The sequence below is a fragment of the Misgurnus anguillicaudatus genome, chromosome 25 (assembly GCF_027580225.2).
Source record: "Misgurnus anguillicaudatus chromosome 25, ASM2758022v2, whole genome shotgun sequence".
NCBI classification, from domain to species: Eukaryota; Metazoa; Chordata; class Actinopteri; order Cypriniformes; family Cobitidae; genus Misgurnus; species Misgurnus anguillicaudatus.
Genome location: NC_073361.2, coordinates 7,035,238 through 7,057,681, shown reverse-complemented (window position 1 = coordinate 7,057,681; position 22,444 = coordinate 7,035,238). Strand labels below are relative to the sequence as shown.

At 48.4% G+C, this 22,444-nt stretch overlaps 33 non-coding genes across 33 annotated transcripts; all 33 read left to right on the top strand.

Moving 5' to 3' along the window:
* The first annotated feature begins 518 nt into the window (after positions 1 to 518).
* trnal-aag (transfer RNA leucine (anticodon AAG)) lies at positions 519 to 600 on the top strand. Its single transcript has one exon. It is a non-coding gene; the product is annotated as a tRNA-Leu (tRNA).
* A 387-nt stretch (positions 601 to 987) lies between these two features.
* On the top strand, positions 988 to 1,069 carry trnal-uag (transfer RNA leucine (anticodon UAG)). Its single transcript has one exon. It is a non-coding gene; the product is annotated as a tRNA-Ile (tRNA).
* Positions 1,070 to 1,749: 680 nt separating this feature from the next.
* On the top strand, positions 1,750 to 1,831 carry trnal-aag (transfer RNA leucine (anticodon AAG)). Its single transcript has one exon. It is a non-coding gene; the product is annotated as a tRNA-Leu (tRNA).
* Positions 1,832 to 2,218: 387 nt separating this feature from the next.
* Positions 2,219 to 2,300, top strand: trnal-uag (transfer RNA leucine (anticodon UAG)). The gene has a single exon. It is a non-coding gene; the product is annotated as a tRNA-Leu (tRNA).
* Positions 2,301 to 2,980: 680 nt separating this feature from the next.
* Positions 2,981 to 3,062, top strand: trnal-aag (transfer RNA leucine (anticodon AAG)). The gene has a single exon. It is a non-coding gene; the product is annotated as a tRNA-Leu (tRNA).
* A 1,149-nt stretch (positions 3,063 to 4,211) lies between these two features.
* trnal-aag (transfer RNA leucine (anticodon AAG)) lies at positions 4,212 to 4,293 on the top strand. Its single transcript has one exon. It is a non-coding gene; the product is annotated as a tRNA-Leu (tRNA).
* Positions 4,294 to 4,680: 387 nt separating this feature from the next.
* On the top strand, positions 4,681 to 4,762 carry trnal-uag (transfer RNA leucine (anticodon UAG)). Its single transcript has one exon. It is a non-coding gene; the product is annotated as a tRNA-Leu (tRNA).
* Positions 4,763 to 5,443: 681 nt separating this feature from the next.
* Positions 5,444 to 5,525, top strand: trnal-aag (transfer RNA leucine (anticodon AAG)). The gene has a single exon. It is a non-coding gene; the product is annotated as a tRNA-Leu (tRNA).
* A 387-nt stretch (positions 5,526 to 5,912) lies between these two features.
* On the top strand, positions 5,913 to 5,994 carry trnal-uag (transfer RNA leucine (anticodon UAG)). The gene has a single exon. It is a non-coding gene; the product is annotated as a tRNA-Leu (tRNA).
* Positions 5,995 to 6,675: 681 nt separating this feature from the next.
* On the top strand, positions 6,676 to 6,757 carry trnal-aag (transfer RNA leucine (anticodon AAG)). Its single transcript has one exon. It is a non-coding gene; the product is annotated as a tRNA-Leu (tRNA).
* A 1,150-nt stretch (positions 6,758 to 7,907) lies between these two features.
* trnal-aag (transfer RNA leucine (anticodon AAG)) lies at positions 7,908 to 7,989 on the top strand. The gene has a single exon. It is a non-coding gene; the product is annotated as a tRNA-Leu (tRNA).
* A 387-nt stretch (positions 7,990 to 8,376) lies between these two features.
* trnal-uag (transfer RNA leucine (anticodon UAG)) lies at positions 8,377 to 8,458 on the top strand. Its single transcript has one exon. It is a non-coding gene; the product is annotated as a tRNA-Leu (tRNA).
* A 681-nt stretch (positions 8,459 to 9,139) lies between these two features.
* On the top strand, positions 9,140 to 9,221 carry trnal-aag (transfer RNA leucine (anticodon AAG)). The gene has a single exon. It is a non-coding gene; the product is annotated as a tRNA-Leu (tRNA).
* Positions 9,222 to 9,608: 387 nt separating this feature from the next.
* Positions 9,609 to 9,690, top strand: trnal-uag (transfer RNA leucine (anticodon UAG)). The gene has a single exon. It is a non-coding gene; the product is annotated as a tRNA-Leu (tRNA).
* A 680-nt stretch (positions 9,691 to 10,370) lies between these two features.
* Positions 10,371 to 10,452, top strand: trnal-aag (transfer RNA leucine (anticodon AAG)). Its single transcript has one exon. It is a non-coding gene; the product is annotated as a tRNA-Leu (tRNA).
* A 680-nt stretch (positions 10,453 to 11,132) lies between these two features.
* trnal-aag (transfer RNA leucine (anticodon AAG)) lies at positions 11,133 to 11,214 on the top strand. Its single transcript has one exon. It is a non-coding gene; the product is annotated as a tRNA-Leu (tRNA).
* Positions 11,215 to 11,601: 387 nt separating this feature from the next.
* Positions 11,602 to 11,683, top strand: trnal-uag (transfer RNA leucine (anticodon UAG)). The gene has a single exon. It is a non-coding gene; the product is annotated as a tRNA-Leu (tRNA).
* Positions 11,684 to 12,364: 681 nt separating this feature from the next.
* Positions 12,365 to 12,446, top strand: trnal-aag (transfer RNA leucine (anticodon AAG)). The gene has a single exon. It is a non-coding gene; the product is annotated as a tRNA-Leu (tRNA).
* Positions 12,447 to 12,833: 387 nt separating this feature from the next.
* Positions 12,834 to 12,915, top strand: trnal-uag (transfer RNA leucine (anticodon UAG)). Its single transcript has one exon. It is a non-coding gene; the product is annotated as a tRNA-Leu (tRNA).
* Positions 12,916 to 13,596: 681 nt separating this feature from the next.
* trnal-aag (transfer RNA leucine (anticodon AAG)) lies at positions 13,597 to 13,678 on the top strand. Its single transcript has one exon. It is a non-coding gene; the product is annotated as a tRNA-Leu (tRNA).
* A 1,150-nt stretch (positions 13,679 to 14,828) lies between these two features.
* Positions 14,829 to 14,910, top strand: trnal-aag (transfer RNA leucine (anticodon AAG)). The gene has a single exon. It is a non-coding gene; the product is annotated as a tRNA-Leu (tRNA).
* A 387-nt stretch (positions 14,911 to 15,297) lies between these two features.
* Positions 15,298 to 15,379, top strand: trnal-uag (transfer RNA leucine (anticodon UAG)). Its single transcript has one exon. It is a non-coding gene; the product is annotated as a tRNA-Leu (tRNA).
* A 681-nt stretch (positions 15,380 to 16,060) lies between these two features.
* Positions 16,061 to 16,142, top strand: trnal-aag (transfer RNA leucine (anticodon AAG)). Its single transcript has one exon. It is a non-coding gene; the product is annotated as a tRNA-Leu (tRNA).
* A 387-nt stretch (positions 16,143 to 16,529) lies between these two features.
* On the top strand, positions 16,530 to 16,611 carry trnal-uag (transfer RNA leucine (anticodon UAG)). The gene has a single exon. It is a non-coding gene; the product is annotated as a tRNA-Leu (tRNA).
* A 680-nt stretch (positions 16,612 to 17,291) lies between these two features.
* trnal-aag (transfer RNA leucine (anticodon AAG)) lies at positions 17,292 to 17,373 on the top strand. The gene has a single exon. It is a non-coding gene; the product is annotated as a tRNA-Leu (tRNA).
* Positions 17,374 to 17,760: 387 nt separating this feature from the next.
* trnal-uag (transfer RNA leucine (anticodon UAG)) lies at positions 17,761 to 17,842 on the top strand. The gene has a single exon. It is a non-coding gene; the product is annotated as a tRNA-Leu (tRNA).
* A 680-nt stretch (positions 17,843 to 18,522) lies between these two features.
* trnal-aag (transfer RNA leucine (anticodon AAG)) lies at positions 18,523 to 18,604 on the top strand. Its single transcript has one exon. It is a non-coding gene; the product is annotated as a tRNA-Leu (tRNA).
* Positions 18,605 to 19,284: 680 nt separating this feature from the next.
* Positions 19,285 to 19,366, top strand: trnal-aag (transfer RNA leucine (anticodon AAG)). Its single transcript has one exon. It is a non-coding gene; the product is annotated as a tRNA-Leu (tRNA).
* A 387-nt stretch (positions 19,367 to 19,753) lies between these two features.
* trnal-uag (transfer RNA leucine (anticodon UAG)) lies at positions 19,754 to 19,835 on the top strand. The gene has a single exon. It is a non-coding gene; the product is annotated as a tRNA-Leu (tRNA).
* A 680-nt stretch (positions 19,836 to 20,515) lies between these two features.
* Positions 20,516 to 20,597, top strand: trnal-aag (transfer RNA leucine (anticodon AAG)). The gene has a single exon. It is a non-coding gene; the product is annotated as a tRNA-Leu (tRNA).
* A 387-nt stretch (positions 20,598 to 20,984) lies between these two features.
* trnal-uag (transfer RNA leucine (anticodon UAG)) lies at positions 20,985 to 21,066 on the top strand. Its single transcript has one exon. It is a non-coding gene; the product is annotated as a tRNA-Leu (tRNA).
* A 680-nt stretch (positions 21,067 to 21,746) lies between these two features.
* On the top strand, positions 21,747 to 21,828 carry trnal-aag (transfer RNA leucine (anticodon AAG)). Its single transcript has one exon. It is a non-coding gene; the product is annotated as a tRNA-Leu (tRNA).
* A 387-nt stretch (positions 21,829 to 22,215) lies between these two features.
* On the top strand, positions 22,216 to 22,297 carry trnal-uag (transfer RNA leucine (anticodon UAG)). Its single transcript has one exon. It is a non-coding gene; the product is annotated as a tRNA-Leu (tRNA).
* Positions 22,298 to 22,444: the final 147 nt, after the last annotated feature.

Here is a 22,444-nt window from a genome sequence, read left to right as displayed (position 1 = left end):
TATCAAGTTGACTCTTATTCTTAGTTAATCGTAAACTGCTGCAATATGCTTGTGACTTGCGAATGTAATGTTCAGTTAACTTGAATGAAGCTGCCTTGATGCTCGATGCAGCCGCATATGTGAGCTCCGGACAACCAAAGCAACCCCGCAACCCCTTTAAGTGGTAGCGTGGCCGTGCTTTTTAAGGCAGGGGTTTTCAAACCTGTCCTGGAGGACCACTAGTACTGCACATTTTGCATGTTTCCCTTTTGTGACACACCTCATTCAGTTACCTTAGACACCCAGTTCAGGTCTTGCAGTCTCTACTAATGAGCTGAAGATTTAAACCAGGTGTGTCTAATGAGGGAGACATGCAAATTGTGCAGTACTAGTGGTCCTCCAGGACAGGTTTGAAAACCCCTGGTCTAAGGTGCTGTAACTTGTGAATGTAATGTTCAGTTAACTTGAATGAAGCTGGCTTGATGCTCGATGCAGCCTGCATATGCGAACTCTGGGCAACAAAAGCAACCCCTTTAAGTGGTAGCGTGGCCGAGCGGTCTAAGGCGCTGGATTAAGGCTCCAGTCTCTTCGGGGGCGTGGGTTCGAATCTCACCGCTGCCAGGAGCAATTTTAAAGAGGCTCAATTGCCAGCAGTCGGGCACTGTATCAGATTTTTGTAAGATAATCTGGAAAATAAAGTGGTTTTGGCATGCAAGAACATCCCACGTGTTAATTGGTTTGTCAGAAGCGCTTCCTTTAGATTTCTGTGGGAGCTTTGGGAATCTCACCTAATTTTTGATTTCAAGCAAACCCCATGGCTTCATTCGTTGTGTCAGATGTAATTTCTAAACGATAGAACTCTGTAGGATTTGGGATCTCCAGGAGTATGACTCAGCACAGCAGGACCTTAAAGACGATTCTCTCCCGCCAACGAGGTCCTCGAAATCAACTGAGGCTGTCCGTGGAGCTGCACCCTCCCCGAAACTCACCAGAGAGCTTTCTCCAAAGGGTAGCGTGGCCGAGCGGTCCAAGCCGCTGGATTTATGCTCCAGTCTCTCCGGGGGCGTGGGTTCGAATCCCACCGCTGCCAGCAGTTGTTTTAAAGAGGCTCTATTGCCAGCAGTCAGCCATGCCAGATGGATAGGCGCTTTGGAAGTCTCACGTGGATCGTTTCTCAATCGGAAGGCTGCAGCCTCCTGGGGGTCGCGTTTCTAGGCTGCGTACGTTATAAAGACTCTCTTATTTCAGAATACTAACAAATATCAAGTTGACTCTTATTCTTAGTTAATCGTAAACTGCTGCAATATGCTTGTGACTTGCGAATGTAATGTTCAGTTAACTTGAATGAAGCTGCCTTGATGCTCGATGCAGCCGCATATGTGAGCTCCGGACAACCAAAGCAACCCCTTTAAGTGGTAGCGTGGCCGTGCGGTTTAAGGCAGGGGTTTTCAAACCTGTCCTGGAGGACCACTAGTACTGCACATTTAGCATGTTTCCCTTTTGTGACACACCTCATTCAGTTACCTTAGACACCCAGTTCAGGTCTTGCAGTCTCTACTAATGAGCTGAAGATTTAAACCAGGTGTGTCTAATGAGGGAGACATGCAAATTGTGCAGTACTAGTGGTCCTCCAGGACAGGTTTGAAAACCCCTGGTCTAAGGCGCTGTGACTTGTGAATGTAATGTTCAGTTAACTTGAATGAAGCTGGCTTGATGCTCGATGCAGCCTGCATATGCGAGCTCTGGGCAACAGAAGCAACCCCTTTAAGTGGTAGCGTGGCCGAGCGGTCTAAGGCGCTGGATTAAGGCTCCAGTCTCTTCGGGGGCGTGGGTTCGAATCCCACCGCTGCCAGGAGCAATTTTAAAGAGGCTCAATTGCCAGCAGTCGGGCACTGTATCAGATTTCTGTAAGATAATCTGGAAAATAAAGTGGTTTTGGCATGCAAGAACATCCCACGAGTTAATTGGTTTGTCAGAAGCGCTTCCTTTACATTTCTGTGGGAGCTTTGGGAATCTCACCTAATTTTTGATTTCAAGCAAACCCCATGGCTTCATTCGTTGTGTCAGATGTAATTTCTAAACGATTGAACTCTGTAGGATTTGGAATCTCCAGGAGTATGACTCAGCACAGCAGGACCTTAAAGACGATTCTCTCCCGCCAACGAGGTCCTCGAAATCAACTGAGGCTGTCCGTGGAGCTGCACCCTCCCCGAAACTCACCAGAGAGCTTTCTCCAAAGGGTAGCGTGGCCGAGCGGTCCAAGGCGCTGGATTTAGGCTCCAGTCTCTCCGGGGGCGTGGGTTCGAATCCCACCGCTGCCTGCAGTTGTTTTAAAGAGGCTCTATTGCCAGCAGTCAGCCACGCCAGATGGATAGGCGCTTTGGAAGTCTCACGTGGATCGTTTCTCAATCGGAAGGCTGCAGCCTCCTGGGGGTCGCGTTTCTAGGCTGCGTACGTTATAAAGACTCTCTTATTTCAGAATACTAACAAATATCAAGTTGACTCTTATTCTTAGTTAATCGTAAACTGCTGTAATATGCTTGTGACTTGCGAATGTAATGTTCAGTTAACTTGAATGAAGCTGCCTTGATGCTCGATGCAGCCGCATATGTGAGCTCCGGACAACCAAAGCAACCCCTTTAAGTGGTAGCGTGGCCGTGCGGTTTAAGGCAGGGGTTTTCAAACCTGTCCTGGAGGACCACTAGTACTGCACATTTTGCATGTTTCCCTTTTGTGACACACCTCATTCAGTTACCTTAGACACCCAGTTCAGGTCTTGCAGTCTCTACTAATGAGCTGAAGATTTAAACCAGGTGTGTCTAATGAGGGAGACATGCAAATTGTGCAGTACTAGTGGTCCTCCAGGGCAGGTTTGAAAACCCCTGGTCTAAGGCGCTGTGACTTGTGAATGTAATGTTCAGTTAACTTGAATGAAGCTGGCTTGATGCTCGATGCAGCTTGCATATGCGAGCTCTGGGCAACAAAAGCAACCCCTTTAAGTGGTAGCGTGGCCGAGCGGTCTAAGGCGCTGGATTAAGGCTCCAGTCTCTTCGGGGGCGTGGGTTCGAATCCCACCGCTGCCAGGAGCAATTTTAAAGAGGCTCAATTGCCAGCAGTCGGGCACTGTATCAGATTTCTGTAAGATAATCTGGAAAATAAAGTGGTTTTGGCATGCAAGAACATCCCACGAGTTAATTGGTTTGTCAGAAGCGCTTCCTTTACATTTCTGTGGGAGCTTTGGGAATCTCACCTAATTTTTGATTTCAAGCAAACCCCATGGCTTCATTCGTTGTGTCAGATGTAATTTCTAAACGATTGAACTCTGTAGGATTTGGAATCTCCAGGAGTATGACTCAGCACAGCAGGACCTTAAAGACGATTCTCTCCCGCCAACGAGGTCCTCGAAATCAACTGAGGCTGTCCGTGGAGCTGCACCCTCCCCGAAACTCACCAGAGAGCTTTCTCCAAAGGGTAGCGTGGCCGAGCGGTCCAAGGCGCTCGATTTAGGCTCCAGTCTCTCCGGGGGCGTTGGTTCGAATCCCACCGCTGCCAGCAGTTGTTTTAAAGAGGCTCTATTGCCAGCAGTCAGCCACGCCAGATGGATAGGCGCTTTGGAAGTCTCACGTGGATCATTTCTCAATCGGAAGGCTGCAGCCTCCTGGGGGTCGCGTTTCTAGGCTGCGTACGTTATAAAGACTCTCTTATTTCAGAATACTAACAAATATCAAGTTGACTCTTATTCTTAGTTAATCGTAAACTGCTGTAATATGCTTGTGACTTGCGAATGTAATGTTCAGTTAACTTGAATGAAGCTGCCTTGATGCTCGATGCAGCCGCATATGTGAGCTCCGGACAACCAAAGCAACCCCTTTAAGTGGTAGAGTGGCCGTGCGGTTTAAGGCAGGGGTTTTCAAACCTGTCCTGGAGGACCACTAGTACTGCACATTTTGCATGTTTCCCTTTTGTGACACACCTCATTCAGTTACCTTAGACACCCAGTTCAGGTCTTGCAGTCTCTACTAATGAGCTGAAGATTTAAACCAGGTGTGTCTAATGAGGGAGACATGCAAATTGTGCAGTACTAGTGGTCCTCCAGGACAGGTTTGAAAACCCCTGGTCTAAGGCGCTGTGACTTGTGAATGTAATGTTCTGTTAACTTGAATGAAGCTGGCTTGATGATCGATGCAGCCTGCATATGCGAGCTCTGCGCAACAAAAGCAACCCCTTTAAGTGGTAGCGTGGCCGAGCGGTCTAAGGCGCTGGATTAAGGCTCCAGTCTCTTCGGGGGCGTGGGTTCGAATCCCACCGCTGCCAGGAGCAATTTTAAAGAGGCTCAATTGCCAGCAGTCGGGCACTGTATCAGATTTCTGTAAGATAATCTGGAAAATAAAGTGGTTTTGGCATGCAAGAACATCCCACAAGTTAATTGGTTTGTCAGAAGCGCTTCCTTTACATTTCTGTGGGAGCTTTGGGAATCTCACCTAATTTTTGATTTCAAGCAAACCCCATGGCTTCATTCGTTGTGTCAGATGTAATTTCTAAACGATTGAACTCTGTAGGATTTGGAATCTCCAGGAGTATGACTCAGCACAGCAGGACCTTAAAGACGATTCTCTCCCGCCAACGAGGTCCTCGAAATCAACTGAGGCTGTCCGTGGAGCTGCACCCTCCCCGAAACTCACCAGAGAGCTTTCTCCAAAGGGTAGCGTGGCCGAGCGGTCCAAGGCGCTCGATTTAGGCTCCAGTCTCTCCGGGGGCGTGGGTTCGAATCCCACCGCTGCCAGCAGTTGTTTTAAAGAGGCTCTATTGCCAGCAGTCAGCCACGCCAGATGGATAGGCGCTTTGGAAGTCTCACGTGGATCGTTTCTCAATCGTAAGGCTGCAGCCTCCTGGGGGTCGCGTTTCTAGGCTGCGTACGTTATAAAGACTCTTTTTATTTCAGAATACTAACAAATATCAAGTTGACTCTTATTCTTAGTTAATCGTAAACTGCTGTAATATGCTTGTGACTTGCGAATGTAATGTTCAGTTAACTTGAATGAAGCTGCCTTGATGCTCGATGCAGCCGCATATGTGAGCTCCGGACAACCAAAGCAACCCCTTTAAGTGGTAGCGTGGCCATGCTTTTTAAGGCAGGGGTTTTCAAACCTGTCCTGGAGGACCACTAGTACTGCACATTTTGCATGTTTCCCTTTTGTGACACACCTCATTCAGTTACCTTAGACACCCAGTTCAGGTCTTGCAGTCTCTACTAATGAGCTGAAGATTTAAACCAGGTGTGTCTAATGAGGGAGACATGCAAATTGTGCAGTACTAGTGGTCCTCCAGGACAGGTTTGAAAACCCCTGGTCTAAGGTGCTGTAACTTGTGAATGTAATGTTCAGTTAACTTGAATGAAGCTGGCTTGATGCTCGATGCAGCCTGCATATGCGAACTCTGGGCAACAAAAGCAACCCCTTTAAGTGGTAGCGTGGCCGAGCGGTCTAAGGCGCTGGATTAAGGCTCCAGTCTCTTCGGGGGCGTGGGTTCGAATCCCACCGCTGCCAGGAGCAATTTTAAAGAGGCTCAATTGCCAGCAGTCGGGCACTGTATCAGATTTTTGTAAGATAATCTGGAAAATAAAGTGGTTTTGGCATGCAAGAACATCCCACGTGTTAATTGGTTTGTCAGAAGCGCTTCCTTTAGATTTCTGTGGGAGCTTTGGGAATCTCACCTAATTTTTGATTTCAAGCAAACCCCATGGCTTCATTCGTTGTGTCAGATGTAATTTCTAAACGATTGAACTCTGTAGGATTTGGGATCTCCAGGAGTATGACTCAGCACAGCAGGACCTTAAAGACGATTCTCTCCCGCCAACGAGGTCCTCGAAATCAACTGAGGCTGTCCGTGGAGCTGCACCCTCCCCGAAACTCACCAGAGAGCTTTCTCCAAAGGGTAGCGTGGCCGAGCGGTCCAAGGCGCTGGATTTAGGCTCCAGTCTCTCCGGGGGCGTGGGTTCGAATCCCACCGCTGCCAGCAGTTGTTTTAAAGAGGCTCTATTGCCAGCAGTCAGCCACGCCAGATGGATAGGCGCTTTGGAAGTCTCACGTGGATCGTTTCTCAATCGGAAGGCTGCAGCCTCCTGGGGGTCGCGTTTCTAGGCTGCGTACGTTATAAAGACTCTTTTTATTTCAGAATACTAACAAATATCAAGTTGACTCTTGATCTTAGTTAATCGTAAACTGCTGTAATATGCTTGTGACTTGCGAATGTAATGTTCAGTTAACTTGAATGAAGCTGCCTTGATGCTCGATGCAGCCGCATATGTGAGCTCCGGACAACCAAAGCAACCCCTTTAAGTGGTAGCGTGGCCGTGCGGTTTAAGGCAGGGGTTTTCAAACCTGTCCTGGAGGACCACTAGTACTGCACATTTTGCATGTTTCCCTTTTGTGACACACCTCATTCAGTTACCTTAGACACCCAGTTCAGGTCTTGCAGTCTCTACTAATGAGCTGAAGATTTAAACCAGGTGTGTCTAATGAGGGAGACATGCAAATTGTGCAGTACTAGTGGTCCTCCAGGACAGGTTTGAAAACCCCTGGTCTAAGGCGCTGTGACTTGTGAATGTAATGTTCAGTTAACTTGAATGAAGCTGGCTTGATGCTCGATGCAGCCTGCATATGCGAGCTCTGCGCAACAAAAGCAATCCCTTTAAGTGGTAGCGTGGCCGAGCGGTCTAAGGCGCTGGATTAAGGCTCCAGTCTCTTCGGGGGCGTGGGTTCGAATCCCACCGCTGCCAGGAGCAATTTTAAAGAGGCTCAATTGCCAGCAGTCGGGCACTGTATCAGATTTCTGTAAGATAATCTGGAAAATAAAGTGGTTTTGGCATGCAAGAAGATCCCACGAGTTAATTGGTTTGTCAGAAGCACTTCCTTTACATTTCTGTGGGAGCTTTGGGAATCTCACCTAATTTTTGATTTCAAGCAAACCCCATGGCTTCATTCGTTGTGTCAGATGTAATTTCTAAACGATTGAACTCTGTAGGATTTGGGATCTCCAGGAGTATGACTCAGCACAGCAGGACCTTAAAGACGATTCTCTCCCGCCAACGAGGTCCTCGAAATCAACTGAGGCTGTCCGTGGAGCTGCACCCTCCCCGAAACTCACCAGAGAGCTTTCTCCAAAGGGTAGCGTGGCCGAGCGGTCCAAGGCGCTCGATTTAGGCTCCAGTCTCTCCGGGGGCGTTGGTTCGAATCCCACCGCTGCCAGCAGTTGTTTTAAAGAGGCTCTATTGCCAGCAGTCAGCCACGCCAGATGGATAGGCGCTTTGGAAGTCTCACGTGGATCGTTTCTCAATCGGAAGGCTGCAGCCTCCTGGGGGTCGCGTTTCTAGGCTGCGTACGTTATAAAGACTCTTTTTATTTCAGAATACTAACAAATATCAAGTTGACTCTTATTCTTAGTTAATCGTAAACTGCTGTAATATGCTTGTGACTTGCGAATGTAATGTTCAGTTAACTTGAATGAAGCTGCCTTGATGCTCGATGCAGCCGCATATGTGAGCTCCGGACAACCAAAGCAACCCCTTTAAGTGGTAGCGTGGCCGTGCGGTTTAAGGCAGGGGTTTTCAAACCTGTCCTGGAGGACCACTAGTACTGCACATTTTGCATGTTTCCCTTTTGTGACACACCTCATTCAGTTACCTTAGACACCCAGTTCAGGTCTTGCAGTCTCTACTAATGAGCTGAAGATTTAAACCAGGTGTGTCTAATGAGGGAGACATGCAAATTGTGCAGTACTAGTGGTCCTCCAGGACAGGTTTGAAAACCCCTGGTCTAAGGCGCTGTGACTTGTGAATGTAATGTTCAGTTAACTTGAATGAAGCTGGCTTGATGCTCGATGCAGCCTGCATATGCGAGCTCTGCGCAACAAAAGCAATCCCTTTAAGTGGTAGCGTGGCCGAGCGGTCTAAGGCGCTGGATTAAGGCTCCAGTCTCTTCGGGGGCGTGGGTTCGAATCACACCGCTGCCAGGAGCAATTTTAAAGAGGCTCAATTGCCAGCAGTCGGGCACTGTATCAGATTTCTGTAAGATAATCTGGAAAATAAAGTGGTTTTGGCATGCAAGAACATCCCACGTGTTAATTGGTTTGTCAGAAGCGCTTCCTTTAGATTTCTGTGGGAGCTTTGGGAATCTCACCTAATTTTTGATTTCAAGCAAACCCCATGGCTTCATTCGTTGTGTCAGATGTAATTTCTAAACGATTGAACTCTGTAGGATTTGGGATCTCCAGGAGTATGACTCAGCACAGCAGGACCTTAAAGACGATTCTCTCCCGCCAACGAGGTCCTCGAAATCAACTGAGGCTGTCCGTGGAGCTGCACCCTCCCCGAAACTCACCAGAGAGCTTTCTCCAAAGGGTAGCGTGGCCGAGCGGTCCAAGGCGCTGGATTTAGGCTCCAGTCTCTCCGGGGGCGTGGGTTCGAATCCCACCGCTGCCAGCAGTTGTTTTAAAGAGGCTCTATTGCCAGCAGTCAGCCACGCCAGATGGATAGGCGCTTTGGAAGTCTCACGTGGATCGTTTCTCAATCGGAAGGCTGCAGCCTCCTGGGGGTCGCGTTTCTAGGCTGCGTACGTTATAAAGACTCTTTTTATTTCAGAATACTAACAAATATCAAGTTGACTCTTATTCTTAGTTAATCGTAAACTGCTGTAATATGCTTGTGACTTGCGAATGTAATGTTCAGTTAACTTGAATGAAGCTGCCTTGATGCTCGATGCAGCCGCATATGTGAGCTCCGGACAACCAAAGCAACCCCTTTAAGTGGTAGCGTGGCCTTGCGGTTTAAGGCAGGGGTTTTCAAACCTGTCCTGGAGGACCACTAGTACTGCACATTTTGCATGTTTCCCTTTTGTGACACACCTCATTCAGTTACCATAGACACCCAGTTCAGGTCTTGCAGTCTCTACTAATGAGCTGAAGATTTAAACCAGGTGTGTCTAATGAGGGAGACATGCAAATTGTGCAGTACTAGTGGTCCTCCAGGACAGGTTTGAAAACCCCTGGTCTAAGGTGCTGTAACTTGTGAATGTAATGTTCAGTTAACTTGAATGAAGCTGGCTTGATGCTCGATGCAGCCTGCATATGCGAACTCTGGGCAACAAAAGCAACCCCTTTAAGTGGTAGCGTGGCCGAGCGGTCTAAGGCGCTGGATTAAGGCTCCAGTCTCTTCGGGGGCGAGGGTTCGAATCCCACCGCTGCCAGGAGCAATTTTAAAGAGGCTCAATTGCCAGCAGTCGGGCACTGTATCAGATTTTTGTAAGATAATCTGGAAAATAAAGTGGTTTTGTCATGCAAGAACATCCCACGTGTTAATTGGTTTGTCAGAAGCGCTTCCTTTAGATTTCTGTGGGAGCTTTGGGAATCTCACCTAATTTTTGATTTCAAGCAAACCCCATGGCTTCATTCGTTGTGTCAGATGTAATTTCTAAACGATAGAACTCTGTAGGATTTGGGATCTCCAGGAGTATGACTCAGCACAGCAGGACCTTAAAGACGATTCTCTCCCGCCAACGAGGTCCTCGAAATCAACTGAGGCTGTCCGTGGAGCTGCACCCTCCCCGAAAATCACCAGAGAGCTTTCTCCAAAGGGTAGCGTGGCCGAGCGGTCCAAGGCGCTGGATTTAGGCTCCAGTCTCTCCGGGGGCGTGGGTTCGAATCCCACCGCTGCCAGCAGTTGTTTTAAAGAGGCTCTATTGCCAGCAGTCAGCCACGCCAGATGGATAGGCGCTTTGGAAGTCTCACGTGGATCGTTTCTCAATCGGAAGGCTGCAGCCTCCTGGGGGTCGCGTTTCTAGGCTGCGTACGTTATAAAGACTCTCTTATTTCAGAATACTAACAAATATCAAGTTGACTCTTATTCTTAGTTAATCGTAAACTGCTGTAATATGCTTGTGACTTGCGAATGTAATGTTCAGTTAACTTGAATGAAGCTATCTTGATGCTCGATGCAGCCGCATATGTGAGCTCCGGACAACCAAAGCAACCCCTTTAAGTGGTAGCGTGGCCGTGCGGTTTAAGGCAGGGGTTTTCAAACCTGTCCTGGAGGACCACTAGTACTGCACATTTTGCATGTTTCCCTTTTGTGACACACCTCATTCAGTTACCTTAGACACCCAGTTCAGGTCTTGCAGTCTCTACTAATGAGCTGAAGATTTAAACCAGGTGTGTCTAATGAGGGAGACATGCAAATTGTGCAGTACTAGTGGTCCTCCAGGACAGGTTTGAAAACCCCTGGTCTAAGGCGCTGTGACTTGTGAATGTAATGTTCTGTTAACTTGAATGAAGCTGGCTTGATGCTCGATGCAGCCTGCATATGCGAGCTCTGCGCAACAAAAGCAATCCCTTTAAGTGGTAGCGTGGCCGAGCGGTCTAAGGCGCTGGATTAAGGCTCCAGTCTCTTCGGGGGCGTGGGTTCGAATCCCACCGCTGCCTGCAGTTGTTTTAAAGAGGCTCTATTGCCAGCAGTCAGCCACGCCAGATGGATAGGCGCTTTGGAAGTCTCACGTGGATCGTTTCTCAATCGGAAGGCTGCAGCCTCCTGGGGGTCGCGTTTCTAGGCTGCGTACGTTATAAAGACTCTCTTATTTCAGAATACTAACAAATATCAAGTTGACTCTTATTCTTAGTTAATCGTAAACTGCTGTAATATGCTTGTGACTTGCGAATGTAATGTTCAGTTAACTTGAATGAAGCTGCCTTGATGCTCGATGCAGCCGCATATGTGAGCTCCGGACAACCAAAGCAACCCCTTTAAGTGGTAGCGTGGCCGTGCGGTTTAAGGCAGGGGTTTTCAAACCTGTCCTGGAGGACCACTAGTACTGCACATTTTGCATGTTTCCCTTTTGTGACACACCTCATTCAGTTACCTTAGACACCCAGTTCAGGTCTTGCAGTCTCTACTAATGAGCTGAAGATTTAAACCAGGTGTGTCTAATGAGGGAGACATGCAAATTGTGCAGTACTAGTGGTCCTCCAGGACAGGTTTGAAAACCCCTGGTCTAAGGCGCTGTGACTTGTGAATGTAATGTTCTGTTAACTTGAATGAAGCTGGCTTGATGCTCGATGCAGCCTGCATATGCGAGCTCTGCGCAACAAAAGCAATCCCTTTAAGTGGTAGCGTGGCCGAGCGGTCTAAGGCGCTGGATTAAGGCTCCAGTCTCTTCGGGGGCGTGGGTTCGAATCCCACCGCTGCCAGGAGCAATTTTAAAGAGGCTCAATTGCCAGCAGTCGGGCACTGTATCAGATTTCTGTAAGATAATCTGGAAAATAAAGTGGTTTTGGCATGGAAGAACATCCCACGAGTTAATTGTTTTGTCAGAAGCGCTTCCTTTACATTTCTGTGGGAGCTTTGGGAATCTCACCTAATTTTTGATTTCAAGCAAACCCCATGGCTTCATTCGTTGTGTCAGATGTAATTTCTAAACGATTGAACTCTGTAGGATTTGGGATCTCCAGGAGTATGACTCAGCACAGCAGGACCTTAAAGACGATTCTCTCCCGCCAACGAGGTCCTCGAAATCAACTGAGGCTGTCCGTGGAGCTGCACCCTCCACGAAACTCACCAGAGAGCTTTCTCCAAAGGGTAGCGTGGCCGAGCGGTCCAAGGCGCTGGATTTAGGCTCCAGTCTCTCCGGGGGCGTGGGTTCGAATCCCACCGCTGCCAGCAGTTGTTTTAAAGAGGCTCTATTGCCAGCAGTCAGCCACGCCAGATGGATAGGCGCTTTGGAAGTCTCACGTGGATCGTTTCTCAATCGGAAGGCTGCAGCCTCCTGGGGGTCGCGTTTCTAGGCTGCGTACGTTATAAAGACTCTTTTTATTTCAGAATACTAACAAATATCAAGTTGACTCTTATTCTTAGTTAATCGTAAACTGCTGTAATATGCTTGTGACTTGCGAATGTAATGTTCAGTTAACTTGAATGAAGCTGCCTTGATGCTCGATGCAGCCGCATATGTGAGCTCCGGACAACCAAAGCAACCCCTTTAAGTGGTAGCGTGGCCGTGCGGTTTAAGGCAGGGGTTTTCAAACCTGTCCTGGAGGACCATTAGTACTGCACATTTTGCATGTTTCCCTTTTGTGACACACCTCATTCAGTTACCTTAGACACCCAGTTCAGGTCTTGCAGTCTCTACTAATGAGCTGAAGATTTAAACCAGGTGTGTCTAATGAGGGAGACATGCAAATTGTGCAGTACTAGTGGTCCTCCAGGACAGGTTTGAAAACCCCTGGTCTAAGGCGCTGTAACTTGTGAATGTAATGTTCAGTTAACTTGAATGAAGCTGGCTTGATGCTCGATGCAGCCTGCATATGCGAGCTCTGGGCAACAAAAGCAACCCCTTTAAGTGGTAGCGTGGCCGAGCGGTCTAAGGCGCTGGATTAAGGCTCCAGTCTCTTCGGGGGCGTGGGTTCGAATCCCACCGCTGCCAGGAGCAATTTTAAAGAGGCTCAATTGCCAGCAGTCGGGCACTGTATCAGATTTTTGTAAGATAATCTGGAAAATAAAGTGGTTTTGGCATGCAAGAACATCCCACGTGTTAATTGGTTTGTCAGAAGCGCTTCCTTTAGATTTCTGTGGGAGCTTTGGGAATCTCACCTAATTTTTGATTTCAAGCAAACCCCATGGCTTCATTCGTTGTGTCAGATGTAATTTCTAAACGATTGAACTCTGTAGGATTTGGGATCTCCAGGAGTATGACTCAGCACAGCAGGACCTTAAAGACGATTCTCTCCCGCCAACGAGGTCCTCGAAATCAACTGAGGCTGTCCGTGGAGCTGCACCCTCCCCGAAACTCACCAGAGAGCTTTCTCCAAAGGGTAGCGTGGCCGAGCGGTCCAAGGCGCTGGATTTAGGCTCCAGTCTCTCCGGGGGCGTGGGTTCGAATCCCACCGCTGCCAGCAGTTGTTTTAAAGAGGCTCTATTGCCAGCAGTCAGCCACGCCAGATGGATAGGCGCTTTGGAAGTCTCACGTGGATCGTTTCTCAATCGGAAGGCTGCAGCCTCCTGGGGGTCGCGTTTCTAGGCTGCGTACGTTATAAAGACTCCTTTTATTTCAGAATACTAACAAATATCAAGTTGACTCTTGATCTTAGTTAATCGTAAACTGCTGTAATATGCTTGTGACTTGCGAATGTAATGTTCAGTTAACTTGAATGAAGCTGCCTTGATGCTCGATGCAGCCGCATATGTGAGCTCCGGACAACCAAAGCAACCCCTTTAAGTGGTAGCGTGGCCGTGCGGTTTAAGGCAGGGGTTTTCAAACCTGTCCTGGAGGACCACTAGTACTGCACATTTTGCATGTTTCCCTTTTGTGACACACCTCATTCAGTTACCTTAGACACCCAGTTCAGGTCTTGCAGTCTCTACTAATGAGCTGAAGATTTAAACCAGGTGTGTCTAATGAGGGAGACATGCAAATTGTGCAGTACTAGTGGTCCTCCAGGACAGGTTTGAAAACCCCTGGTCTAAGGCGCTGTGACTTGTGAATGTAATGTTCAGTTAACTTGAATGAAGCTGGCTTGATGCTCGATGCAGCCTGCATATGCGAGCTCTGCGCAACAAAAGCAATCCCTTTAAGTGGTAGCGTGGCCGAGCGGTCTAAGGCGCTGGATTAAGGCTCCAGTCTCTTCGGGGGCGTGGGTTCGAATCCCACCGCTGCCAGGAGCAATTTTAAAGAGGCTCAATTGCCAGCAGTCGGGCACTGTATCAGATTTCTGTAAGATAATCTGGAAAATAAAGTGGTTTTGGCATGCAAGAAGATCCCACGAGTTAATTGGTTTGTCAGAAGCACTTCCTTTACATTTCTGTGGGAGCTTTGGGAATCTCACCTAATTTTTGATTTCAAGCAAACCCCATGGCTTCATTCGTTGTGTCAGATGTAATTTCTAAACGATTGAACTCTGTAGGATTTGGGATCTCCAGGAGTATGACTCAGCACAGCAGGACCTTAAAGACGATTCTCTCCCGCCAACGAGGTCCTCGAAATCAACTGAGGCTGTCCGTGGAGCTGCACCCTCCCCGAAACTCACCAGAGAGCTTTCTCCAAAGGGTAGCGTGGCCGAGCGGTCCAAGGCGCTCGATTTAGGCTCCAGTCTCTCCGGGGGCGTTGGTTCGAATCCCACCGCTGCCAGCAGTTGTTTTAAAGAGGCTCTATTGCCAGCAGTCAGCCACGCCAGATGGATAGGCGCTTTGGAAGTCTCACGTGGATCGTTTCTCAATCGGAAGGCTGCAGCCTCCTGGGGGTCGCGTTTCTAGGCTGCGTACGTTATAAAGACTCTTTTTATTTCAGAATACTAACAAATATCAAGTTGACTCTTATTCTTAGTTAATCGTAAACTGCTGTAATATGCTTGTGACTTGCGAATGTAATGTTCAGTTAACTTGAATGAAGCTGCCTTGATGCTCGATGCAGCCGCATATGTGAGCTCCGGACAACCAAAGCAACCCCTTTAAGTGGTAGCGTGGCCGTGCGGTTTAAGGCAGGGGTTTTCAAACCTGTCCTGGAGGACCACTAGTACTGCACATTTTGCATGTTTCCCTTTTGTGACACACCTCATTCAGTTACCTTAGACACCCAGTTCAGGTCTTGCAGTCTCTACTAATGAGCTGAAGATTTAAACCAGGTGTGTCTAATGAGGGAGACATGCAAATTGTGCAGTACTAGTGGTCCTCCAGGACAGGTTTGAAAACCCCTGGTCTAAGGCGCTGTGACTTGTGAATGTAATGTTCAGTTAACTTGAATGAAGCTGGCTTGATGCTCGATGCAGCCTGCATATGCGAGCTCTGCGCAACAAAAGCAATCCCTTTAAGTGGTAGCGTGGCCGAGCGGTCTAAGGCGCTGGATTAAGGCTCCAGTCTCTTCGGGGGCGTGGGTTCGAATCACACCGCTGCCAGGAGCAATTTTAAAGAGGCTCAATTGCCAGCAGTCGGGCACTGTATCAGATTTCTGTAAGATAATCTGGAAAATAAAGTGGTTTTGGCATGCAAGAACATCCCACGTGTTAATTGGTTTGTCAGAAGCGCTTCCTTTAGATTTCTGTGGGAGCTTTGGGAATCTCACCTAATTTTTGATTTCAAGCAAACCCCATGGCTTCATTCGTTGTGTCAGATGTAATTTCTAAACGATAGAACTCTGTAGGATTTGGGATCTCCAGGAGTATGACTCAGCACAGCAGGACCTTAAAGACGATTCTCTCCCGCCAACGAGGTCCTCGAAATCAACTGAGGCTGTCCGTGGAGCTGCACCCTCCCCGAAACTCACCAGAGAGCTTTCTCCAAAGGGTAGCGTGGCCGAGCGGTCCAAGGCGCTGGATTTAGGCTCCAGTCTCTCCGGGGGCGTGGGTTCGAATCCCACCGCTGCCAGCAGTTGTTTTAAAGAGGCTCTATTGCCAGCAGTCAGCCACGCCAGATGGATAGGCGCTTTGGAAGTCTCACGTGGATCGTTTCTCAATCGGAAGGCTGCAGCCTCCTGGGGGTCGCGTTTCTAGGCTGCGTACGTTATAAAGACTCTTTTTATTTCAGAATACTAACAAATATCAAGTTGACTCTTATTCTTAGTTAATCGTAAACTGCTGTAATATGCTTGTGACTTGCGAATGTAATGTTCAGTTAACTTGAATGAAGCTGCCTTGATGCTCGATGCAGCCGCATATGTGAGCTCCGGACAACCAAAGCAACCCCTTTAAGTGGTAGCGTGGCCTTGCGGTTTAAGGCAGGGGTTTTCAAACCTGTCCTGGAGGACCACTAGTACTGCACATTTTGCATGTTTCCCTTTTGTGACACACCTCATTCAGTTACCATAGACACCCAGTTCAGGTCTTGCAGTCTCTACTAATGAGCTGAAGATTTAAACCAGGTGTGTCTAATGAGGGAGACATGCAAATTGTGCAGTACTAGTGGTCCTCCAGGACAGGTTTGAAAACCCCTGGTCTAAGGTGCTGTAACTTGTGAATGTAATGTTCAGTTAACTTGAATGAAGCTGGCTTGATGCTCGATGCAGCCTGCATATGCGAACTCTGGGCAACAAAAGCAACCCCTGTAAGTGGTAGCGTGGCCGAGCGGTCTAAGGCGCTGGATTAAGGCTCCAGTCTCTTCGGGGGCGTGGGTTCGAATCCCACCGCTGCCAGGAGCAATTTTAAAGAGGCTCAATTGCCAGCAGTCGGGCACTGTATCAGATTTTTGTAAGATAATCTGGAAAATAAAGTGGTTTTGTCATGCAAGAACATCCCACGTGTTAATTGGTTTGTCAGAAGCGCTTCCTTTAGATTTCTGTGGGAGCTTTGGGAATCTCACCTAATTTTTGATTTCAAGCAAACCCCATGGCTTCATTCGTTGTGTCAGATGTAATTTCTAAACGATAGAACTCTGTAGGATTTGGGATCTCCAGGAGTATGACTCAGCACAGCAGGACCTTAAAGACGATTCTCTCCCGCCAACGAGGTCCTCGAAATCAACTGAGGCTGTCCGTGGAGCTGCACCCTCCCCGAAAATCACCAGAGAGCTTTCTCCAAAGGGTAGCGTGGCCGAGCGGTCCAAGGCGCTGGATTTAGGCTCCAGTCTCTCCGGGGGCGTGGGTTCGAATCCCACCGCTGCCAGCAGTTGTTTTAAAGAGGCTCTATTGCCAGCAGTCAGCCACGCCAGATGGATAGGCGCTTTGGAAGTCTCACGTGGATCGTTTCTCAATCGGAAGGCTGCAGCCTCCTGGGGGTCGCGTTTCTAGGCTGCGTACGTTATAAAGACTCTCTTATTTCAGAATACTAACAAATATCAAGTTGACTCTTATTCTTAGTTAATCGTAAACTGCTGTAATATGCTTGTGACTTGCGAATGTAATGTTCAGTTAACTTGAATGAAGCTATCTTGATGCTCGATGCAGCCGCATATGTGAGCTCCGGACAACCAAAGCAACCCCTTTAAGTGGTAGCGTGGCCGTGCGGTTTAAGGCAGGGGTTTTCAAACCTGTCCTGGAGGACCACTAGTACTGCACATTTTGCATGTTTCCCTTTTGTGACACACCTCATTCAGTTACCTTAGACACCCAGTTCAGGTCTTGCAGTCTCTACTAATGAGCTGAAGATTTAAACCAGGTGTGTCTAATGAGGGAGACATGCAAATTGTGCAGTACTAGTGGTCCTCCAGGACAGGTTTGAAAACCCCTGGTCTAAGGTGCTGTAACTTGTGAATGTAATGTTCAGTTAACTTGAATGAAGCTGGCTTGATGCTCGATGCAGCCTGCATATGCGAACTCTGGGCAACAAAAGCAACCCCTTTAAGTGGTAGCGTGGCCGAGCGGTCTAAGGCGCTGGATTAAGGCTCCAGTCTCTTCGGGGGCGAGGGTTCGAATCCCACCGCTGCCAGGAGCAATTTTAAAGAGGCTCAATTGCCAGCAGTCGGGCACTGTATCAGATTTTTGTAAGATAATCTGGAAAATAAAGTGGTTTTGTCATGCAAGAACATCCCACGTGTTAATTGGTTTGTCAGAAGCGCTTCCTTTAGATTTCTGTGGGAGCTTTGGGAATCTCACCTAATTTTTGATTTCAAGCAAACCCCATGGCTTCATTCGTTGTGTCAGATGTAATTTCTAAACGATAGAACTCTGTAGGATTTGGGATCTCCAGGAGTATGACTCAGCACAGCAGGACCTTAAAGACGATTCTCTCCCGCCAACGAGGTCCTCGAAATCAACTGAGGCTGTCCGTGGAGCTGCACCCTCCCCGAAACTCACCAGAGAGCTTTCTCCAAAGGGTAGCGTGGCCGAGCGGTCCAAGGCGCTGGATTTAGGCTCCAGTCTCTCCGGGGGCGTGGGTTCGAATCCCACCGCTGCCAGCAGTTGTTTTAAAGAGGCTCTATTGCCAGCAGTCAGCCACGCCAGATGGATAGGCGCTTTGGAAGTCTCACGTGGATCGTTTCTCAATCGGAAGGCTGCAGCCTCCTGGGGGTCGCGTTTCTAGGCTGCGTACGTTATAAAGACTCTCTTATTTCAGAATACTAACAAATATCAAGTTGACTCTTATTCTTAGTTAATCGTAAACTGCTGTAATATGCTTGTGACTTGCGAATGTAATGTTCAGTTAACTTGAATGAAGCTATCTTGATGCTCGATGCAGCCGCATATGTGAGCTCCGGACAACCAAAGCAACCCCTTTAAGTGGTAGCGTGGCCGTGCGGTTTAAGGCAGGGGTTTTCAAACCTGTCCTGGAGGACCACCAGCACTGCACACCCCGCACGCCTCCCCTCTGTGACACACCTCATTTAGTTACCTTAGACACCCAGTTCAGGTCTTGCAGTCTCTACTAATGAGCTGAAGATTTAAACCAGGTGTGTCTAATGAGGGAGACATGCAAATTGTGCAGTACTAGTGGTCCTCCAGGACAGGTTTGAAAACCCCTGGTCTAAGGCGCTGTGACTTGTGAATGTAATGTTCTGTTAACTTGAATGAAGCTGGCTTGATGCTCGATGCAGCCTGCATATGCGAGCTCTGCGCAACAAAAGCAATCCCTTTAAGTGGTAGCGTGGCCGAGCGGTCTAAGGCGCTGGATTAAGGCTCCAGTCTCTTCGGGGGCGTGGGTTCGAATCCCACCGCTGCCTGCAGTTGTTTTAAAGAGGCTCTATTGCCAGCAGTCAGCCACGCCAGATGGATAGGCGCTTTGGAAGTCTCACGTGGATCGTTTCTCAATCGGAAGGCTGCAGCCTCCTGGGGGTCGCGTTTCTAGGCTGCGTACGTTATAAAGACTCTCTTATTTCAGAATACTAACAAATATCAAGTTGACTCTTATTCTTAGTTAATCGTAAACTGCTGTAATATGCTTGTGACTTGCGAATGTAATGTTCAGTTAACTTGAATGAAGCTGCCTTGATGCTCGATGCAGCCGCATATGTGAGCTCCGGACAACCAAAGCAACCCCTTTAAGTGGTAGCGTGGCCGTGCGGTTTAAGGCAGGGGTTTTCAAACCTGTCCTGGAGGACCACTAGTACTGCACATTTTGCATGTTTCCCTTTTGTGACACACCTCATTTAGTTACCTTAGACACCCAGTTCAGGTCTTGCAGTCTCTACTAATGAGCTGAAGATTTAAACCAGGTGTGTCTAATGAGGGAGACACGCAAACTGTGCAGCACCAGCGGTCCTCCAGGACAGGTTTGAAAACCCCTGGTCTAAGGCGCTGTGACTTGTGAATGTAATGTTCTGTTAACTTGAATGAAGCTGGCTTGATGCTCGATGCAGCCTGCATATGCGAGCTCTGCGCAACAAAAGCAACCCCTTTAAGTGGTAGCGTGGCCGAGCGGTCTAAGGCGCTGGATTAAGGCTCCAGTCTCTTCGGGGGCGTGGGTTCGAATCCCACCGCTGCCAGGAGCAATTTTAAAGAGGCTCAATTGCCAGCAGTCGGGCACTGTATCAGATTTCTGTAAGATAATCTGGAAAATAAAGTGGTTTTGGCATGCAAGAACATCCCACGTGTTAATTGGTTTGTCAGAAGCGCTTCCTTTAGATTTCTGTGGGAGCTTTGGGAATCTCACCTAATTTTTGATTTCAAGCAAACCCCATGGCTTCATTCGTTGTGTCAGATGTAATTTCTAAACGATAGAACTCTGTAGGATTTGGGATCTCCAGGAGTATGACTCAGCACAGCAGGACCTTAAAGACGATTCTCTCCCGCCAACGAGGTCCTCGAAATCAACTGAGGCTGTCCGTGGAGCTGCACCCTCCCCGAAACTCACCAGAGAGCTTTCTCCAAAGGGTAGCGTGGCCGAGCGGTCCAAGGCGCTGGATTTAGGCTCCAGTCTCTCCGGGGGCGTGGGTTCGAATCCCACCGCTGCCAGCAGTTGTTTTAAAGAGGCTCTATTGCCAGCAGTCAGCCACGCCAGATGGATAGGCGCTTTGGAAGTCTCACGTGGATCGTTTCTCAATCGGAAGGCTGCAGCCTCCTGGGGGTCGCGTTTCTAGGCTGCGTACGTTATAAAGACTCTCTTATTTCAGAATACTAACAAATATCAAGTTGACTCTTATTCTTAGTTAATCGTAAACTGCTGTAATATGCTTGTGACTTGCGAATGTAATGTTCAGTTAACTTGAATGAAGCTGCCTTGATGCTCGATGCAGCCGCATATGTGAGCTCCGGACAACCAAAGCAACCCCTTTAAGTGGTAGCGTGGCCGTGCGGTTTAAGGCAGGGGTTTTCAAACCTGTCCTGGAGGACCACTAGTACTGCACATTTTGCATGTTTCCCTTTTGTGACACACCTCATTCAGTTACCTTAGACACCCAGTTCAGGTCTTGCAGTCTCTACTAATGAGCTGAAGATTTAAACCAGGTGTGTCTAATGAGGGAGACATGCAAATTGTGCAGTACTAGTGGTCCTCCAGGACAGGTTTGAAAACCCCTGGTCTAAGGCGCTGTGACTTGTGAATGTAATGTTCAGTTAACTTGAATGAAGCTGGCTTGATGCTCGATGCAGCCTGCATATGCGAGCTCTGGGCAACAAAAGCAACCCCTTTAAGTGGTAGCGTGGCCGAGCGGTCTAAGGCGCTGGATTAAGGCTCCAGTCTCTTCGCGGGCGTGGGTTCGAATCCCACCGCTGCCAGGAGCAATTTTAAAGAGGCTCAATTGCCAGCAGTCGGGCACTGTATCAGATTTCTGTAAGATAATCTGGAAAATAAAGTGGTTTTGGCATGCAAGAACATCCCACGTGTTAATTGGTTTGTCAGAAGCGCTTCCTTTAGATTTCTGTGGGAGCTTTGGGAATCTCACCTAATTTTTGATTTCAAGCAAACCCCATGGCTTTATTCGTTGTGTCAGATGTAATTTCTAAACGATAGAACTCTGTAGGATTTGGGATCTCCAGGAGTATGACTGAGCACAGCAGGACCTTAAAGACGATTCTCTCCCGCCAATGAGGTCCTCGAAATCAACTGAGGCTGTCCGTGGAGCTGCACCCTCCCCGAAACTCACCAGAGAGCTTTCTCCAAAGGGTAGCGTGGCCGAGCGGTCCAAGGCGCTGGATTTAGGCTCCAGTCTCTCCGGGGGCGTGGGTTCGAATCCCACCGCTGCCAGCAGTTGTTTTAAAGAGGCTCTATTGCCAGCAGTCAGCCACGCCAGATGGATAGGCGCTTTGGAAGTCTCACGTGGATCGTTTCTCAATCGGAAGGCTGCAGCCTCCTGGGGGTCGCTTTTCTAGGCTGCGTACGTTATAAAGACTCTCTTATATCAGAATACTAACAAATATCAAGTTGACTCTTATTCTTAGTTAATCGTAAACTGCTGTAATATGCTTGTGACTTGCGAATGTAATGTTCAGTTCACTTGAATGAAGCTGCCTTGATGCTCGATGCAGCCGCATATGTGAGCTCCGGACAACCAAAGCAACCCCTTTAAGTGGTAGCGTGGCCGTGCGGTTTAAGGCAGGGGTTTTCAAACCTGTCCTGGAGGACCACTAGTACTGCACATTTTGCATGTTTCCCTTTTGTGACACACCTCATTCAGTTACCTTAGACACCCAGTTCAGGTCTTGCAGTCTCTACTAATGAGCTGAAGATTTAAACCAGGTGTGTCTAATGAGGGAGACATGCAAATTGTGCAGTACTAGTGGTCCTCCAGGACAGGTTTGAAAACCCCTGGTCTAAGGCGCTGTAACTTGTGAATGTAATGTTCAGTTAACTTGAATGAAGCTGGCTTGATGCTCGATGCAGCCTGCATATGCGAGCTCTGGGCAACAAAAGCAACCCCTTTAAGTGGTAGCGTGGCCGAGCGGTCTAAGGCGCTGGATTAAGGCTCCAGTCTCTTCGGGGGCGTGGGTTCGAATCCCACCGTTGCCAGGAGCAATTTTAAAGAGGCTCAATTGCCAGCAGTCGGGCACTGTATCAGATTTCTGTAAGATAATCTGGAAAATAAAGTGGTTTTGGCATGCAAGAACATCCCACGTGTTAATTGGTTTGTCAGAAGCGCTTCCTTTAGATTTCTGTGGGAGCTTTGGGAATCTCACCTAATTTTTGATTTCAAGCAAACCCCATGGCTTCATTCGTTGTGTCAGATGTAATTTCTAAACGATAGAACTCTGTAGGATTTGGGATCTCCAGGAGTATGACTCAGCACAGCAGGACCTTAAAGACGATTCTCTCCCGCCAACGAGGTCCTCGAAATCAACTGAGGCTGTCCGTGGAGCTGCACCCTCCCCGAAACTCACCAGAGAGCTTTCTCCAAAGGGTAGCGTGGCCGAGCGGTCCAAGGCGCTGGATTTAGGCTCCAGTCTCTCCGGGGGCGTGGGTTCGAATCCCACCGCTGCCAGCAGTTGTTTTAAAGAGGCTCTATTGCCAGCAGTCAGCCACGCCAGATGGATAGGCGCTTTGGAAGTCTCACGTGGATCGTTTCTCAATCGGAAGGCTGCAGCCTCCTGGGGGTCGCGTTTCTAGGCTGCGTACGTTATAAAGACTC